A 19,275-nucleotide genomic window follows, 5' to 3' on the forward strand; every position below is an offset into this window, starting at 1 on the left:
TTCTTCTCACTGTTTCTCACAGGGTATCTTCTCACACACAGGATTATCTGCTTGCTTGGGAAAGAAATGGGTTTGGAGCTACATGTATGTCATCTGTGGGGACAAGTTTAAGGTGCTGATTGTCCAGCTGCTGCCAAAATGAGTGAAAGGCTGAATCATAGGTAATTCATTGTGTGTGCAGCCGTATTTGCACAGGGTAACTTTTTTTTTTTTTTTTTTTTTTTTTTTTTTTTTTCTCTCTGCTACTTACCAGTCACTACTGATACCTGCTAACCACACAGCAGGTGCTGGTACCAGCCATCATGTACGTGCGAGTGAACGGGGCTGTTGGGAAGCTGCCTGCACCAGACATTTTGTTGGCTGTCATGAGATAACAAGGGACTGCCTTGGCCCAGCAAAAGGTATTTGCATTTGTTAATTGGAGAAATGGCAATAAAACCTTGTAAACATTAATTTCTTGGATTTGCATATCTACAGAGGATCAGGAGAATGCTTCGGTGATAAACAATAAGAAACTTCTAATAATACATTTTTGAATTTATGCAGTTTTGACTACAATCTTAATAACCTTAGTGAAGTCATCACAATTCTAAAAGGATGTTATAGCATATTTTCAAGTTTGCTGTGACCTTCAGAAATGACTAATATAGAACTATAAGTTAAACTGTTTGAGTTTTGGTGTGCTTAAGAAATAATTCTTCAGACCCTTTCTCAACATGACAACTCTGCCTCCTGTGGGTCCACTTGTTCTGTGACGGGAAAGATGCTGTGTCAATAACAGAGATAAGAAACCTCTAGCAATGTCTTGCTTTGGGTGTTATTTTTGGTATGACCAGTCAAATGTGAGACCAGCAATGGCAGCAAGTGTCCATCAAACTTCATCCAATCTCAGCTGAATCTGGTGGTCAAAAGTCTTTAGTATCACCAACAGCTTCACTGTTTCTCTAGATTTGGTTGAAATTGTCCAACAGGTTGAAAAATTGCCAGGAAAAGCAGAGTAATAGTTGAATGAATTGATAGTGAGACGGCATAAGCCTCATTTCCTTAGGACATTATACAACAAAATGAAGAGCCTGCTGGGTGTGGGCATCTTCAGTAGTTAGCAGTATAGCTGTTTTGTTTCAGTTGTTAATGTTACTGCCAGTTTGTGGAGAAAATTTTCAGTTTGCTTAACAGAAAAATACTAATCAGTCTTCATCAAGTGTGGCTTTTGTTTAGTAAACATATAAAAGTTAAGCCAAATATATTCTACCTCATGTTGGCTGTAGTTAGCATTTCTGATCAGAACATCCAGTTCTTTCTTCTCTCTTTCCTTTTAAAATTATGTTTTTATTTCAACAGTACTTTCTACCAGCAGGCAAAGCTGCTGTTACACTCTACCCAGCTGTGAAATCAATATGATTTTCATTACAAAGATAACAGAAACTCTCTTAGAAAGACTGTGAATTGCCAAAGGTCAAATAACAGTCAGTGGCAGAGCTTAGAATTTAGATGTCCTAATTAAAAAATCTCGTGGTATAAATATATTAATGAAATGCACCCTGAGAAATGTTTGCATTTAAGAAGGCAACACTTTTACACTATTACATTGTTTCTTTAATTACTGTAGTGCATGTAAGTCACATCGAAATGTTGAAATTCTTTCTCCCTTGTATGACCATTTCTTATAAAATAGGTGCTCAGTTCCAGATTTTTTATTTTTTTTTTTTTTAATTCACAATTATTTCAGTATGATTGGGTTAGAAAGAGTAACAGTCACAGAACAGAGAACGTATCTAGTAAGATTTCTGTCATATCGGACTCTAAAAATTACACATAAACTGAATGAATGAGTACATCAGTTATTTCTGATATATAACTTCATTAAAAACAAGAGGAAGTGCACAGTCAAACTGAAAGCAGCACTTGAATCTTTCAGCCAGAGCCGCCACTCCTACTTAAATTAAAATCAGCACTTTAAAACAAACGTTATTACTCTTCTGAAGATTGTCTGTGATCTTTCTCTTATTAAACCTTAATTTTTCCAGCAGTATGTTACATCTTCATTATTATCAATGGAAATGCCAGGAAATCAATTATTTTGCTACTTGTATTTGTTTAGTACCTTCTCCTCTTTTTTTTTTTTTTTTTTTTTTTTTTTTTTTTTTTTCCTCTCTCCCTCTTTTTCTCTCTCAATTCTGTCTTTTCCACTCCATATGTTAAAACAGTAAAATCAGATTGCCAAATACCGTGGATTTTAATAGAAAAAGTTCTCCACCTTACAGCTGAAGGGTTTTTATGTTATTGTGCTCCCTCTGCTGGATAGTACCTATTAATTTTTTATTCCCTGAGCTGTACTAATATCTGTGTTGTATAAACAAAGCAATCATGCTGTCTTAATGAAAGAGGTATAAAAAGCGGGAATGCCTCGCTTTGGTCTCAGATGACATGGAAGGTGACAGTTGTAGGCTAGGAAAAATCCAGCTATCTGGCAGCTAAGAGCAATTGAAACCCCTCCGTGGATATTTGAGGAACAGTTATTTACTATCTCTTGAACAAAAACAGATGGACACTAAATAACCTTCTTTCATTTGTATAACTTAGAGAGGATGATGTTGATTCTCATGCTCTGGTAAGTACAACAGTGTCCTCAGATGTCCGCGTGATGTTATTAGAGTCTCAGTAGTGTGGTTCTCATAACTCGTTTCATCCTTTGCTGAGCCTTACAAAGTCACTGCTGGGCCGCATTTGCTCAGTGGATAGGCAAGCACGCTCACACTCAGTGCAAGGCAGGCAACAGCTTGCTCCTTTCCCTTTGCTGCTGCAGTGACCCAAAGAGGAGGAAGAGCAATGCTCCAGGTTTGTTTCTAGAAGTGATGTGCGTCTTTGCTGCCTTTGACCTTATGAACTCTTTTGGGCTTATTCTCCTGCTCCCCTCCCTTCCACTGCTTTCACACGGTGTACCTGGCTTCCTTCTGCTCTCCTGCCCACCTGGGGGACCTTCCTGGTCCCCCCCATGGCCCAAAGCTGTCTGGCTCTGTGCGGCCCCTCAGCTCCCCTCCCACAGGACACAGCTTGTGCCTTGGTTTTGCAAGGAAAGCTGGATACTGTTTGGTACCTTGGTACCTTGCAATGTAGTGCAGTATTATAAATGTCTTGCATACTACTGACATTGAACTGGGAGTGATTTTCAACTTAGCTTGGCTGGACTTACAGACCTGTGCGCCAGTTGTTCAATATAGATCAGAATGATAGCGTATTCCTGAAAACAAATAGAGAATTACAAATTGTTAGGGGAAATTTTTTAGTTTATAAAAATGGTAAGCATTTGACTACTGGTTTAACCAGCAGACTCATTTTTAGAAAAACACTATGGAAAAAGAATCTAGTTAATTTATTTTTTTTTCTGCACTCAGTTTTATATTTCAATATCTAATTTTATAAAATAAAATTCAAAGTCTTTCATGGTCCCAAGCAATTCTACAGTGAAATAATCTGCATAGTTATTTTCTCTATGGATAACTCTATTAAATAAAAACTACTTCTATGTGCACGTACACTTTCTTTTCCAAAGAAGTCGTTGTTTTAAACCCCTTCTTAAACAAACAAACAAAAAGCCCAACCAAACCAAACCAAACTAAATCAAATCAACAACAAAAAGGAAAAAAAAAAAAAAAAAAAAAGAAGGTCAAAAGAATAAATATCCAATTCCTAAAACCTTCAGTTGCTCTTGTTTGGATGAAAAGCCAATGTTTAATACATTTTGCTTTCACTAAAAACAATAAAAGCATGTGCTGTTGTCCAAGTGCTCTACTTTAATTTAGAGGGGCCCGAATGAAGTGTAGTTGCCCTTTGCAGGGCAATTGCCAGGGATGCTCCCTCCCCATTGAGGTCATCTAGGGCACTGCCGATGGAGTGGCTGGGAAGAGTGTCCACAGAAGGGGCCTTCTGTCGAGGGGCTTTGAGGTTCAGGCTGAAAATCCATTGCCTTGGATGCTGGGTCTGTTGAGTTATAGCCACTAAGACACTCACCAGTGGCTGTCTCAGCAGCAGCACACACCATATGCTTTGGAAACATTCCTGAGCAGAATATTATCCTCACAGCACTCCAGCAGGCTCATTAGTGCTCCCCTCACTCTGTTCAGAGGGATCAATCCAAAGGGCCCCGAAGTCAGTGAAGTTGTCTTTAGGATGCTTTGAACTACACCTTGGATTGCGTGATTTAAATTACACCAGTGGAATTATTTTCTCAAGCCATAAATGTTAATTTATTCGCTGGTTTCTTTATTCCCAGCTACCCATTTTCCTTCATCTTATGAAGAATAGTGATGTAGAATGGAAAAAAGAATAGAAGGGTTTGAAATGCTGCTATTTTTCTCAGTTTTTCCAGACAAGGACTGGACTAAACTTGCATAGGCATTCTGTATAATGTTAGTTCAAAAGCAGCACTAGTATGTGTTGATCAAGTATTTTCTCCAAGTGTGTGATCAGTTCATGGGAAAGACTGTGGAGATTTTAAAGCTGATGTGGATAAAGAAAGCACCAGATTAAGCTATAGTATTTCACAGTTTATTCCGGTCATTCTTTAGTTCTTTCTGGTCACAGAGCAAGTTTAATAGAAAAAAAAAAAAAAATCACTTGCAAAATAACTTATTATATTTAAGAAAATAAGAATTGGGCTTTGCCATAAAGAAATGCTCCTTGGATCCCAGTGTTTTACCAGACAGTATGTCTTTATGTGCTGGAAATTTCTCTTTTCACTCCCATTCATTCTAACAGCAGATTTTAATTTTTCTTTTGGAAAAAAATAAAAAAGAATGGGATGTGTGGGGAGCGAGGAAGAATGAAACTGCAAACTAAACAGACAAAAGATACTATTTCAAATGAGTGTATTTCTTGTAGTGGGAGGGAAACTCAGACCAAACAAGAAGAAACGGCTGGAGAGGATCTGCTCTGGATTCCACTGATGTGGTAACAGCTGTTATTACAGTATCTGGCTTTTTGAATTAAATATTGATAGAAATAAATGAATAAAAGATTGAGTAAACTGCAATGTGTGTTCTGCTTTCCTAAGGCTTTCCTTCAGCATCTAGAGTCCCAGAATCAACACCCTTTTATACAATTAATAGTATTAAATACTGACATCAGCTGACAGGAAATAAGAAAGTTCCTATGGCAACTAAAAATAGGCACAGGAGGAAAAATGCATCAAATGCTGTCAGCAGACAGCATAAAAGGCAAACGTATGTAGATAACAGAACAAAAGAATACACAGAAATCTGACTTGTAAACACATGCATCTTGATAGCTTTTACTGTTAGTTTTTTGGTTGTTGTCTCTTTCCCCCCAAGCAGGAATGCTCTACCTGGGTTAGGGCATCTGCTTATCTGTATCTCAAACTATCGTGCAGAGAAAAGCTCCTGGCTTATGGCCTGTGAAGCACCAGGGCAAGAACCCCATCTCCAGGAGTGCCAGAGTGTCCCCGCATGCTCCTTAGAAAACCTTCGAGTGCTTCAAGTCTCCTGGACATCTGCCACTGTCTCTCAAGGCTACTCTTTGGTCCTCACTTACAAGATGTTTGAGAAAAGTGATTTTATTATTATTATTATTTATTTTATTTAATAGAAGCAGAAGTGCAAAACGTCTGGAAGAAATGAAATACAATTTCTGGAAGAAGCAGAGCTGTACACATCATGTAGACATAGCTGCACATGGAACAGTATCCTTTTAAAGTTATGCTGAGTGTGAGGAGGTGCAGCTGATAAAATCCCTGGTGGAGGGGGAACATGAGTGCACAGCTGCACCGCCGAGCCTACAGCTGGGCCACGTGTGAGCTGCTCCTTTCATCTCCATGGGAGAACAAACTTTGGAGACAATTTAACTCTTGAACTTCCTGGATTATCTGTTCTTCCTACCTATCTGATTTACCTCTGCCTTTATGCCTCTCATAAAAACCAAAACCAAGAGGTCCCCAGAGCTGTGCAGGGCAGAGGGAGCTGCAACATTTCCCCTTTGCTCTCTGTGCCCTCGAGTGTTTTTTGCCCCTGCAGGCCCTTCCTGGCTCTCTGCTCTGATACATCTGGGCCATAAGGTACCTTGACAGACACAAAATAATTTATCTGGGAGAAGGTGTTGCTATTTTTATGGTAAACTTTTTCTGCTGAGCAATGCCACATCTCCATGTGGGTCCAGGCCCCCCAGTGTGGGGACGAACCTGCTGTCCGTGTCTCAGCCAGCTCAGAAAATGTGGCTCTGAGCAGGAGGAGGACATAGAGGCCTGCAGACAGAGAAGGCAGGACATCTCTCCCTTTTCAACTCTGTCCTGGTAAGTGATAAAAGTCGTTTATTAATGTCAAGGATGACATTATGAGGTGATGCGGGACAACACCAAAGCAGGACCAAAAGCAAGGCCTGCGAGAAATGTGGTCAGACTGCCCTGGTGCCAGTAGAGACCTTTATCTTTACTAGCACTTTTATCATTTCTGATTTTTCATGTGTCTGTGCCGAGTACTGTGCTGAGTCAGTACCCATCTGGAATTCACCATTCCCATTGTAAAAGAGGGCTCCCTTGTTCCAAGGACAACTTTGTTTTCAGCTGTAGGGCTGTAGGGCTGAGAGAAGCTCCCAGGGCCAGAGCCCCCTCCTCAGCTGCAGTGGGCAACTGCTTCGTATATAATCGCTTCCATGTCATTCATTTGGAGGTATATCTGTATTTTCACCCTTCCCACCACTGTTGGGCCATGCTCGTATGATATGGTGTCGCGGATGTAACCCATCATTACGTGACTCATGCCGCAAGTCAATGCATGCAACCACAGGCATGCGGAGCGTGAGGAGATATCAGGCACTGATACTGCCATAGCTTACTCTGTAGCTTGGCTACGTACTGGCTGTCGTGAACAATAAATACCCTGCCTGCTGTGGAATATACCTGCACTGCTTGCAAGTAGCCACACGCACAACTCCGAATAAATTTAGGAACCAATCATGAGGTAGTCCACAGCGAAGCATCATAAACTGGGTGATGTACTCAAGCAAAGGGAACCACTTGCTCAAAGTGGCTGACAGGAACAAGCACAAACATGTTATATTTTGCTCTGATAATCAGAAATTAGCTGTCTTCCAACTGAGTAAAGGTGTGTATACACATAGGTGCTCCAGCAATCAGCATTGTGTTCTGAAATCACCTAAACCAGGATGCCACTGCAAAGGGAAATGGCACATGATATTCCGCAGAGGTTCGGGGGATGGCAGCTGGCCCTGTCCTCCCCTCCCTCCACGAGCTGAAGGAACTTATTGACCACTTCCCCAGCACTGCTGTGGGGCTGGGTAATTGCGGTGGTTACGATGATTGGATTGCAGTGCAGTTTTTCCTACTCTGCTCGCAAAATGGTGCAGCTCGACCCACCTTTTATCCCTGCCAGAGGGTAGATTTGCAGCCCATACAAATGGGTGCAGAAGGATAAATACTAGCTTTTTCTCCACAGCTAGGATATATTCTTCACTTTGTGTGAGCTAGCAGGGCAGTAAACTAGGCAGCGGGTTTGATGTGATCAGCTAATTTGTACAAGCCAGACTTAGCACTTAATTTATCCTCTCATATTCAATAACTCCTTTGATAACTGAGTTGAAAAAAACAACAATCAGTGACAAGCAAACAGAGCATCACTGACCTTGTAAGTTTTGTTCCTATGGTGAACAGATATTTTTGATTTGCTAAGAATCTTAAGACAAATATAAAGAAAGAAACAGAATGAACTAAATAAATGCTTTGAATGTTTGTACTAAACAAACTCTAAAAAAAGTTATTGAGATAAAAAAGTTTAAGATTTTTTAAATTAAATTTAAAAAGAAGAAAATATTGATATATCTCTTAAAAATGAGTTTACTTTTTAACAGAGAATGAACTAAGGCACTGTACATAACACATGTAAGACCTCTACCAAAGCCTGCCTTCAGTGACTCAGGCTATGACTGCTGAAAAGCTGACTGTTCAAAATGTCAAGTTTTAGGGAGATTTGAAAATACATATATCTACAAAGCACAAAAAGCAGTTTTCATTTGAAAAATGTGCTTCGACCAATGCATATGATCAAAAGAATTTCAAAAGTCTCACTTGCAGAAGGGATAAACAAAACATCACTCTTTTCTCCTGTGTCACCTTTTGCTCTAATAAAGTCCAGCTCCGTTGAACCTGGTAAATTTTTGACAAAAGTATTTTGTTTACCTGCTCTGATGCAAAAATTCTCTGCATCAGCACCGACTGTTGCAGCACGTGTGGCTCACTCGAGTTAGCTGATCCAGTGTATCCTACTAAGAACTTTGTTATAACAGATCTCCTTTTTAGTGTATCACTTCAGGATTATGATCAACAATTCTGCCTCATTAATAAATATTTCAATGAATGTGTACAGAATAAGGTTACATTAGTTGTTTGTGGGTAGTATCCTTAGAATAAAGTACTTCACAGTGATTTTTTAAGCACTCAGAACACTTCTGGAAGTGTTCTTAAGAAACACTTATTAAAAACTTAAGAAACAAAACAAAATTGAACAGTGTACAACACTTCAGTCTCTTTCTGTATGGGAGATTTCTCAGAAATTGAAAGAAATTCTGAAATCAGTGGGTCAAATGTTCTTCTGGCATAGCAGTACTCTTCTGTTGGAAATAACTGTTCTCATTAGAAACAAATGCAAAATTTCACATGAAGCTGTTTCTCAGCTAATTTAGAGCAGATTCTTTCATGTGCTTCTTCCTAAGGGATGCAAAACATTCTTGTCTTCTACTGAAATGAAAGATGAAGTTGTTCAGTACCTTCCAGGATTGGGCCACCAGTACTTCAAGGCGGATTGCACATTCCTGGGACCTGAGGCAGAACACCAGTGCAGTCTACTCAATGACTAGCTAAATAAATAAGGATTACATAATCTTAATAAATATAGCAGTCTCATTGGAAGCCCATTGCGCATGACTAACCTGAAAATTATAAGAAATATTTATAGTATTTGTAAATTAAAAATATCAGTTCATTGCAACTTCAAAATTGAGAGCACACTTCTTTTCACTTTGAGTACATATTTTTGTTCCTTGTTCAGTACATTTCTATTTCTTCAGTAAGTGTAATTTGAAAGAGGAAGGGAAATATATGGCTGATGCATTAAGATCAATCATGATGGCAAATTTAATATCCAAAAGGTTCTTCAGATATTCTGTGAAAAAAATTTCTAAGTGATATAAAAATGTAGAATGATGGTTAGTACTCATTTGCTACATTACAGTCAGAAATACACAGTATTTTCATTTTCCTCAAGATTATAAATGGCTTTTAACTTTACTGGCAAGTCCAAATTATATCACAGCTTTTGTGATAACCAGGTTATCTTGCACATGAAGCCTCAGATGCACATGGCAGGGGGGTGTATGACATGCATAAGTCACTGTCCCCAGCCCGGTGCAGTGCATAAATATTGTCTGCATAATACAGAGCATATTTTTAATTTTATGCCAATGTATGATAAGGAAAAAAAATTAAAAGCATCGAGCAGGACTGTATGAAATCTTCTTATTGTAAGTCACAGGATTAATTTAAGTGTGGGCTCCAAATCCCCATTCCAAGTTGAGGCTCTTCAAGCTCAGGCACGCAGGGGTGCATTATGCCTGGGAACCTCCTGATTACAAAGGCCACAAGGCAGAGGGGAAGCTGCCAGAAACCTCCTTTTGGTTGAGGGCCATGTTGGTGAGGTGGATGAAATCCTTCTGGATTTTGAGCTTAAGGGTGCTGGTTTGTTGAGTGAGAGGCACAAAGTGGAAGAAAGAAGTGAGGAAGCCTTCTGCAGGGCAGGCTGGTTGGTCCCTCAGATGGGATGGGTGCCTTGGGCCACCCTAAACCAGACCCAGGGGCTGCCCATATTCTCTTGGCCCTGCCTCTCTTCTTGGTGGCCCTGATCTCCAGCCCATTGCCCTGGCCCTCTGATTTACCAGTCTGGAGAAAACAAAGTGACTGCCTAGAGTAAAGGTTTAGACTTTTTTTTTTTATTATTTTTTTTCCATTTGTCAGCCTGTGTTCATGGAACACATGCTGTGAGAGAGGGTTGCTTTGAGAAGTTGTATCAAAGAGGAATTTTTACCGTTTGTCATTGGATTCAATTTCAGTGCTAAATCACATCAGCTGCAGAAAGATGTCAGGAAAAAAATGGAAAATGTGTCACTGCTGTCATCCCAAGTTTTGTTTACATTTCTTTACATTAAAGCTCACATTTCTGTAGGAGTTCTGAGGCTGATCTTGTTCTTGTCTCTTCTAGGTTTCAGGGATATATTGTTAGGTACTAAATCAAGTCTTGGTGTTGCCAATATTACATTTACATACTGCAAAATTATATGGTCTGAGTGATGCTCCCAGGAAAGAATATCAGCATTTAAAGCCATAAGTTTATAATTTTCAGTTTAGCTGTCCTGCATTTTGTTATTTATTTATATATATATTTTTGTTATTATTATTTGCATGTGTTAACATCATGTATTAAAAGAAACATTAAGAAGATGCAAAGCTTTGGAATTCAAGCAGGAAACCATAATTCTGGTGTTTTTTGGCTTTAATCTGTGCGATTTTAACTTGCTTCCTTTGGGTTTGTGCTTTATAATCAGTCTTTAATTAAGAGAATACATACTATGTTTTTATCCTTGCTGATGGGCCTCTTCTGCTGAAACTCTTTTAAGTTAGACACCTGGCATGGAAACATGCTTCATGTAGATGGCCCATTAATGAGCTCAGTATTTGATTTTATCCTTGTGTTCATTGAGTGTCCAATGCCTTATTAATTTCACATTGTGCAAACTTGCTCTAATACTGCATTATTTGTTTCCTGATGACCGTTTCTTTTATGGTCATGATTAGAGTATCCAGCTGTTTCACAAGCAGTAATGAACTTACTGTCAAACTACTTTGCTTCAATGAAGAGTATTATTAGAATGATTTTGCAGATAATAAGCTGAAGTAGAGGACTATGAATAATGACTTTAACTACAAAATTTGGACTCTGAGTAAGAAAACAATAGATAACTATTCACCAGACTCTGGGGCACTTTGTTTTTGTGTGCAGTGCAACCCTCACTCATGTCAGGTTTGAGGATGAAGTGCTACTGCAGGACAAATGCAGGGTCTTGATTCAAGAACCTAGAAAATGAAGAAAGTGTAAGTGATGCAAATCCGTGAAGCTTTAAGTGCCTTGCCCCACGCAGCCTCACGCAACAGCTCTGTGAGTCAGTGGCAGATTTCAGGTCTCCAGGGCAGCGTTTGGCTGTCTTAACTATGAAATCAATTTTTATTTCCCTGCAGTTCATTTTCTTGAGCATTATGTGCATTCCACTTAGAGTTAGGTAGGAAATTGCTTTCCAGTTCCTTGAACATTTTCAGGATTTTGGTACCAGCCCAGCCCCACAATGGGACACTTGCTGAAACCTTTAAAGGATGTTCTGGGAGAACCAGAGCTGCTCAGCAGAACTTGGGGAGGAGGCACAGGGTTGTTGGGCTTCTGGAGATCAACTTCTCATCTACCTCTGCCTTTGACAACCTACTTTCACTCTATCTGGCCTACTGGAGCATCTCTGTTTTGTGTGAATAAGACATTAAGGCATTCTTTGTGCTCAGGTTTGTCTTGTGCCCCTGCCATGGGGCAATGAGAAATGCTCATCAAAGCAGTGCTGCCATGCGTGTGCCTCTAGTAAAGGAGACTGACGCCTCCCTCCCCACTTTTCTGCCATGGGGAGGGGTCAAACCCACACAGCTTCAGCCTCGGTTTTATGTCCAGCTCCAGAGTCAGAGCATCTGGGACCAGCAGTTGTAGGGAAAGTCTCCTTTTATCCTCCTTTATCCCGGGGTCAGGAAGAAAATCAGCTTAGCGCGGACAGAATCCTTGGAAATGCTGTTTATCAGCTGCTATTAAGCATATGCAATCAGATTTTATTTTCAATTATTTGTAACTTGGCTACATCTGAGCATTATACCCCTCCACAGACATAGATGCACAACAAAAGGCTTATCCATCACACACAGATTATTCAGTGCCAAATTTCACTTCCTTGCCTCAAGTCAACATACTGCCAGAAATTATTGACAAAACTGCTGTAGTAATCACTGGTAAATAGTATGATTGGCAAATAATATATTTTCTGCTGACTTTATTATTGGAAACAAGTGGACAATTTATGCTGACACTCTTTTGGAAACCAGACATGAAAAATGTTAGGCCCAGTAGTTAAATTTTGGAAGAGTTATGAACGATTGAAATGAAGGGTTTGTAAAGGGAAGAGTTTGGCAGCATTCACGGAAAAGAGCCTTGGCCATTTGATTAATAATTGCTTTTCTCAAATTGTGAGCTGCAAATCACCTCTTCCCCTCACTCTCTTGCAAGAGTCACTATCCCTGGTGTGACACCCATTTTTTGAAAAGAAACATGGGGGTAAAAATTTTGAGTAGCTCTTGTTTATGGTAGTGGTATGAAGACAACACTGCTAAAAACACATATTAAAGTATGTAATGAAAAAAAATATATATTTTGTAAACTTGTTATTCTGATAGAATTTGCTAAAAAAGCCAACGAGCCCAGTGTTTGGAAGTGTTTCTTTATCTTCAGGAAAAGACAATACTTGGTAGAATCAGTGCAGGAACTCTTTTACCAGCCTGGGGTTAAAATGTGCGTATTTTTACATCTTTGGGGATTGTCAGTCATTTTGTACCTGTTTATTTCACAGTCAGATTCCAATTACAACCTGCTGCTAGGAAACCTGGCAATAGAAGTTGGAAAATACAGGATGGAAGGCGTTATTACATACCGGGGTATCATCAGAAGAGTTGACATGCCTTTGGGAGGGGGCAGGGGAGAGCAGCACAAACAGGACATTTTTCATTTCACTTTCTAGGCATGACCCAGTGAACTTCTCATGACTGCAAAGATTACGCCTGTGCATTGCAGAAAGCACATTTGCACTCTGAGCACATTCATGCCCGGACTGTGGGTGTCATGGTGAAAAGAAAAAAAAAAAAAAAAAAAAAAAAGGCCAGATTGTTATGATAATACAAAATTGATTGGATGTGACCGAACTAGAAGGGCCAGCACCCTGAGGCGCATTTTACCAACTTGCCCAAATTAGATCGTAACAAGGTTCTTGCGATAGGATAACAAGGACGTAACTTGCATATTAAAATAAAATCTCAGTTTTCCCTTTTCTTTTTCTTTGTTTTTTAAGCCTTTTAGAGAGATTTTTGCACTGTATTTCAGTCATCTTGAGGAATTCAAACAGCTTTTTTAGCCCAAAGGAACAACTTTTAAGATATCTATTTTTCATAGCAAGACCACAGCCACACTGAAGAGAAACGTATTACCTGGAATTTATAATATGATATTGTTTCTCTGAGTCATCATAACGAATCCACATTAGTTTAGTATCACTTATGCCCCAACACATTATCTAAATGACGTTTGGTATCTTGTCTGTCTGAATGCTGAAATCTTATAAACGCTAGCCTCTGCTCCGATTTAGAACGGTCATGTCCTTTATTGCTTAAGATAATAATAGTGGCTGTTAGAGGACTGTTGCTATTGTGGCTATATCTGTAAGTACATTATTGGGGTCTGCTGTGTAATGTCATATACTCAGGGCAATATATATATTGGATATACTACAGATTTGTGGATATTATCACACATGGTTAAAAGACTTTTCCATACTTGAGGTACAACACATAAACATCAGATTTAGTGTTTATGCTTACCAACATAAAAAGAGCCATTCTTTTTGCTTTAAATTTGAAGTTTTAATTTAAAATTAATACATTTGCCTTTAAAAATACTATTTAAATTCATGGCAGTAACAGCCTGTTCTAAGGCCTAAATTTTCTCTGATTATGTAAGTAAATAAAAATGTGCCACAGAAATGAACTTTCCTCAGATGTTAACAAATTCAGAAGTGCTTTTTTATTCAATATGAAAAGTATCTCCTGCATCACTATGATCAACCTGAGTTAAATCATTTTGCTCTAATATTATATATTACATTGTATACATCTTTACATTGGAGAACGATTCTTTTATTATTATTATTATTATTATTACATAGATTTTTCAGTTCCTGCTATATGAAAGAAGTTTTCCTGAATTCCTTTTAGTTGAGTTTTTAGCTGTGGGATGCAAACAGAATATTTTCTTCATTTGTGCTATTTTATCTGAAAAAAAAATAAAAAGTAGAAAAAGTTTCTGTCTTCTGGCTTACAAACACACCCCCAAATGGACAAGAAAAACTTCATCTGAATCTGAAAAATTAAGGAATATCTGGATGTGTTTACAAATACATTCTCGCACACATTGCTGCAGATAAGTGCTTTTCAGAAGTGCCTCAGCATCCTGCTCACACTGATTTCAGTGGAGGTAAAACAGCCTTTCTGAAATCCCAGAAGGTAATGAACTGCTTTGTTAGGCACCAAACACCTTTGGAAATCAAGCCCGTGAAGACCAGAAACAATCTGTCAGTTCACTAACTAGAATTGATATCTCTTTCACATAATAAATTAATTTTAAATTCAAAGCATAGTTTAAAAACTCGTGAGTTTGTGCATGTGTAAACAGCAGATAAAAGGTCACTGATGTTACCTGCAGAAACTATTTTAACAAGCTCTTTTTGTGCATTCCTAAAATTTTAGTCCTAACTTTCACCTGAGCATTGCTCGTAAAAAATTCACGACAACAATTATTACAAAAAATGTGCCTGTCACTATTATATGCCACAAATACACACAGGAATAAACAGCAGCCCAGAGGAGGCTGCAGTGGGGAAGGGTTTCTCTAGACCTGCACACATCCACGTTTGTCTGAGTGAGGTTTGGGAAGGGGTAACGGAGTTAACACTGGGATCTTCTGGCAGTGGAAGCACCACCAACATGCTGATGGTGATCTGCAGTGATACTTGTTGCTTATCTGACCTGCAAAGTGCCTAAAAGGCTGGAGAAGGGTAGCAGGCCTTGAGAGAAGGGCAGAGCCTATGGCACACGCTAGGACATGGTATTTAGGACCACTAGGTATTTTCTAACCGAGTCTGCTCTTTTAGCACGTCCCATAAACACCTGAGAAACCTGGCTGGTGTGAGACTGGAGGGGCTGGGTTGTGCTGGTGGGGCCAGGCCCAAGCCCTGCAGAGGGGGAGGAAAACCAGCAGTGGGGGCAGTGAGAGGCTTGTGGGGACCTTGTGGGACCTGGGAAGGGAGGGAACTGATTGCACAACACGGGAACTGCCCTTACTGCTGCAGGACTGACAAACACCAGAGATACGGACTTCAAGAGCCTTTTGGTTCCCCAAATGTATCTCTAATTTCATCTTTTATCCTGCACCATTTTTTTAAACAACCACAGTGGAAGGGACTCTGCATTTTGCATGAAAACCCAAAATACTGTGAAGAACTGACCTCTTCACCAGGCCATGCCCTGCTTTCACTCAGTGACTTTTAACCAGCCTTTCCCACACTTCTATATCAACTCTGCTTGGAGAAAAAAAAAAAGATGACTTGCTTCCCTGGCATAGCAGAGGCTGTTTTCCCCATACACAAAAATATTTCCATGAGTGTATCATGATTTGTACACACACAGTCTGTAGTATATACAAGCATGTTGAACATCAGGCCAATTTTCAATTTTCAGCTTCAAGAGGGACGTTTTGGGTGTGTGGGGGAGAATCACATGAGATTTTTTTTAGTAATTTATTCCTAATGACATATTTTGGGGGGCACAGAAAGGCAAGTCAGTTTGGTAAAAATCAAGAGACATTTACTATTTATACAAACACTCCCCGCTTATTGCTCATAAGGAGCAATTTCAGAAGACAAATCACCATTCTATAAGTCAGTTACAGACAGACAACTCACTGGACTCCTTCCAAGATACACTGAGACATGCACCAAAATATCAGAGTGTAATTACTTTCATTATGTATTCCAATTAATCTGAAAACAACTGAGAGAGTAAAGATCTCATCCTGCTAATTTTTACTGACATAAAACCCAATATTATTTTTAGAATTGGTTGTCCTCTGTTTACCTGATTAAACTATAGGCTAATCAGACACTGCTTTTCTGGAAATAGATCTGGAATATGTTAATTTGCCATCTTCCATAATTTGCTTTATTTACTCCAAATACAAGTGCATATTTTAATTCATGGCAATATTTTAGGCTTACGTCTTTTTTAGAATGAATGTCTTAACTAAAAAAAAATCCTAAACCAGAAGACCATTTTTTTATTGTCTATCTAAAAGGCACAGTCTCTTGTGTGAACCCCAGCTCTACTTCTGAAATGCCCCAGGTGTCTCGTTGTTTGGCCACAGCCCTTTTCCAATAAACATAAACAATTATTTTAAATTGAGGAATATTTTAAAAATTGACTTGTTTTACCTTTGATACTGCTTCAGTGGGGGAAAGGATGTATGGCACTTGTAAGCGTGTGACAAGTTCTGACTGTGTTGTCAACTGAGTTAGATGCCTGTCTTTGTCTCAGAACACCTTGACTTATCTGCCTTTATTATTTCTTTCAAAAAGTGCTTCTTCCTTCCTTTAAGAAGGAGATTAGGTTTTGCATATCTGGAGGTGCCCATACAGGGGAAAGAACCAGAATGAATTTGAAAGTACAGTGAGACATTAAAAACAGAGCAGGACCAGCCCTACTGTAGTTAACTAAATACTATTACGTAGGACATTTTAAAAATCCTTTATCTCACAAAAGAAGAGGAAGTTAAAAGTCTTGATCACAACTTCCTGGAAGGGCAGCCCATTTTGTGAGTGGCTGGGGGAGAAATCTGTTGCAAATATGAACCGTGGGATAGGGACCCTCTGGGGCAGGGGGTGGCCTTTCCTCCCTGGGGCAATGAGAAATATTTGTGGATTAATGACAAAGACAGCAAGCTGTCCATGAAGGGGATGAGCATATCGTGAATCTACAGCTCAGGCTTTCCTCCCAGCTCCTGCTGCCTTATTGGTCTGAATGTTCCCCAGCTGAGAGGGCAAGTTAGAGAAAGAATCAAGATTCCTGCCCTGAGGCCTGCCTGGGGCAAATGAGATGTCCTGTGGGACCAGGACTCTTTGCCTTCCAGGCAGCTCCATGGATGCAGGCTTGCATGGAAGTTGGGCACAGGGCACAGGCTCCTGGCAGCCCTGAGCTTGTTGCTTGGTTCCTCCCGGACAAGAAATGCCTGCACAGAAAAGACCTCTGGAGACAAGGAGGGTTTGCTGTGGTGGGCAGCTTGCAGCAGACCCCAGGCCTCATGTGAAAAGAGAAAGGATATTGCTTGTGCCTACTCCTAATCCCACAGCTTCCCAAACAATTAATTAATTATGTTTGTAATCCTCTCTTCTCTATCAGTCTAAGTTTTCTCTTCTCACCTCTTTCCTCCCTCCTGCCCCTCTCTCATTGGCACCATGCTCTGTTCAGGGTGTAATTACTCAGCTGCACTCTGTGTTCCCTAGTTTGAAGCCACTAGTTTTTGTTTTGTCATTTTCTGGTAATGCGAATAATCCTCTTCTCTTGGAGGTATTTATGTTCTGTGATCTTGTCTCCCCTGAGCCTTCTCTTTGGCAGACGGTAGGAACTGAGTTTGTTCTGTCTAACCTAACTCACTGGATACCTTTTAGCATTGTTTTCTCTGTGTGTGTTTTCTGTTCCTTCACCGCTCTTTCAAGCTTCGGGGAGCAGAGTGGATTCAGACGGACGTCCCGGTGTGCTTACCCATATAGCACACCCTATAGCCCATCTCACCATTACAAAATAACAGCACACAATCAGTCCTTCCTCCTGAACTTTTTCTCCAACTCTTAACGTGAAGAAAAGTATCAGGAAAATAGGATATCCATTAACCTATCAGCAATCTGACAATCTAAAATCTGTGCTCCATCTAAAGCCAATAAGGCTATGATTCATCATGCAATGCCACACTGAGACCTGATTACAGAGTCGTTTGGGCTCAGCCTTATCTAAACTGTGCTGGCTGAAGACATTGATTCTAATCGAGTTATTCATGGCTTACATTGACTGATTTAAAGCCTTTGTCTTTCATACGTAAATGTATTGTTGCGGATGTAAGGTAGATGGGAAGTCTTGTGATTAGTTGCTGGTTACAGGAGGAAACACCCAGAAGCTTTTCAGCTCCCTGATGGGCTGGATCCTTCCCATTAAGGGACTGCGTAATACTTTGCAGGATGACTTAATTGAAGAAGGGGAGTGGTGATCAGAAAATTTACAGCAGTTTCTGATGTACTGTCAAGCAGCACTAATGCCTCAGCTGTTCTTTCCTCTAGCATTTTGTCTGTGCTATTTATTTTTAGACCCTGATGGTTCAATCAGTGCCGGGTGGGTTGAGGGCTCCATGTACCTGTAGGGCTACACCGGCAGGCTGCTAGAGCCCAGTGGCACTGAATGCCACTCATCTCTGCACATTACTGAGCATTAGCTGCTTTTACTGCAAGTTATCCATTAAAGGCAGATATCTTGAATCATTCGACATTTTAAATCCATCCCTCTTGGTCTGACACAACTAATATTTGCAGATCATATCTCCAAAATAAATACATAAATAAATACCATGCAGAATGAAAACCTCACATTGTTTAGTGAGTATCTGTTTCTGGAAAAATAAAAGAAAATTTAAAGCAATCCATTTCTCTAGAATCATTGTTTGTCTCAGGATATTTTCAGTGCAACACCTTCTCGTTTTGCTTTAATACAGCAAGTCATAATTGCACCCCTTGGGTACATCTTGGCTGTTACCTAAAATGCATCTAAAGCTGTTTTCATATTATTATGAAAAACTGTTTGAAATGAGAGGATACAAGCACTCTAATACCAGAAGCACACAATAAGCCATCAGCAAACCTCCTCTATCATTTAAAAAAAGCTACGTGGTGCTGAGATTATTAAATACTGAATACAATTGGATTGGTGTCCAAAATACCATAGCTCCATTTTACTGCTTTGAAAACAAAGGAGAAAATAGCAAGTTTCATGCATGCAGAAATCTCATGCAGCACAGATCATAACTCTGGTCTTGACTTGGCAGTACACAGAAGGCCTACCCTGTGCCACAGAAAAGAAATCCTTAAGGAGTTTCCCAGAAAGTTGCTGGCACTAATAATGCTTTATGGCTTCAGTGGAAGTAGAAGTTCTCCCTAAGAAAGTTACTTTCTCCTGACATCAAGGAAGACCAGAGCTAATGATAAAATTAAAATTGTGTTGTTTTCTAGCACAAATGACTCTATGTTTGGTTA

At 39.7% G+C, this 19,275-nt stretch overlaps 1 long non-coding RNA gene across 1 annotated transcript in view; it reads left to right on the forward strand.

Annotated features, from left to right (window-relative positions):
- Nucleotides 1–251: 251 nt before the first annotated feature.
- LOC311431127 overlaps nucleotides 252–19,275 on the forward strand; it is a 106,863-nt gene continuing 87,839 nt past the window's right edge. Inside the window, exon 1 of the long non-coding RNA XR_014689259.1 lies at nucleotides 252–401. This is a non-coding gene — a long non-coding RNA (uncharacterized lncRNA). The remainder of the gene's footprint in view (nucleotides 402–19,275) is intronic.

This window comes from Aythya ferina (assembly GCF_964211825.1).
Source record: "Aythya ferina genome assembly, chromosome: 1".
Lineage (NCBI taxonomy): Eukaryota > Metazoa > Chordata > Aves > Anseriformes > Anatidae > Aythya > Aythya ferina.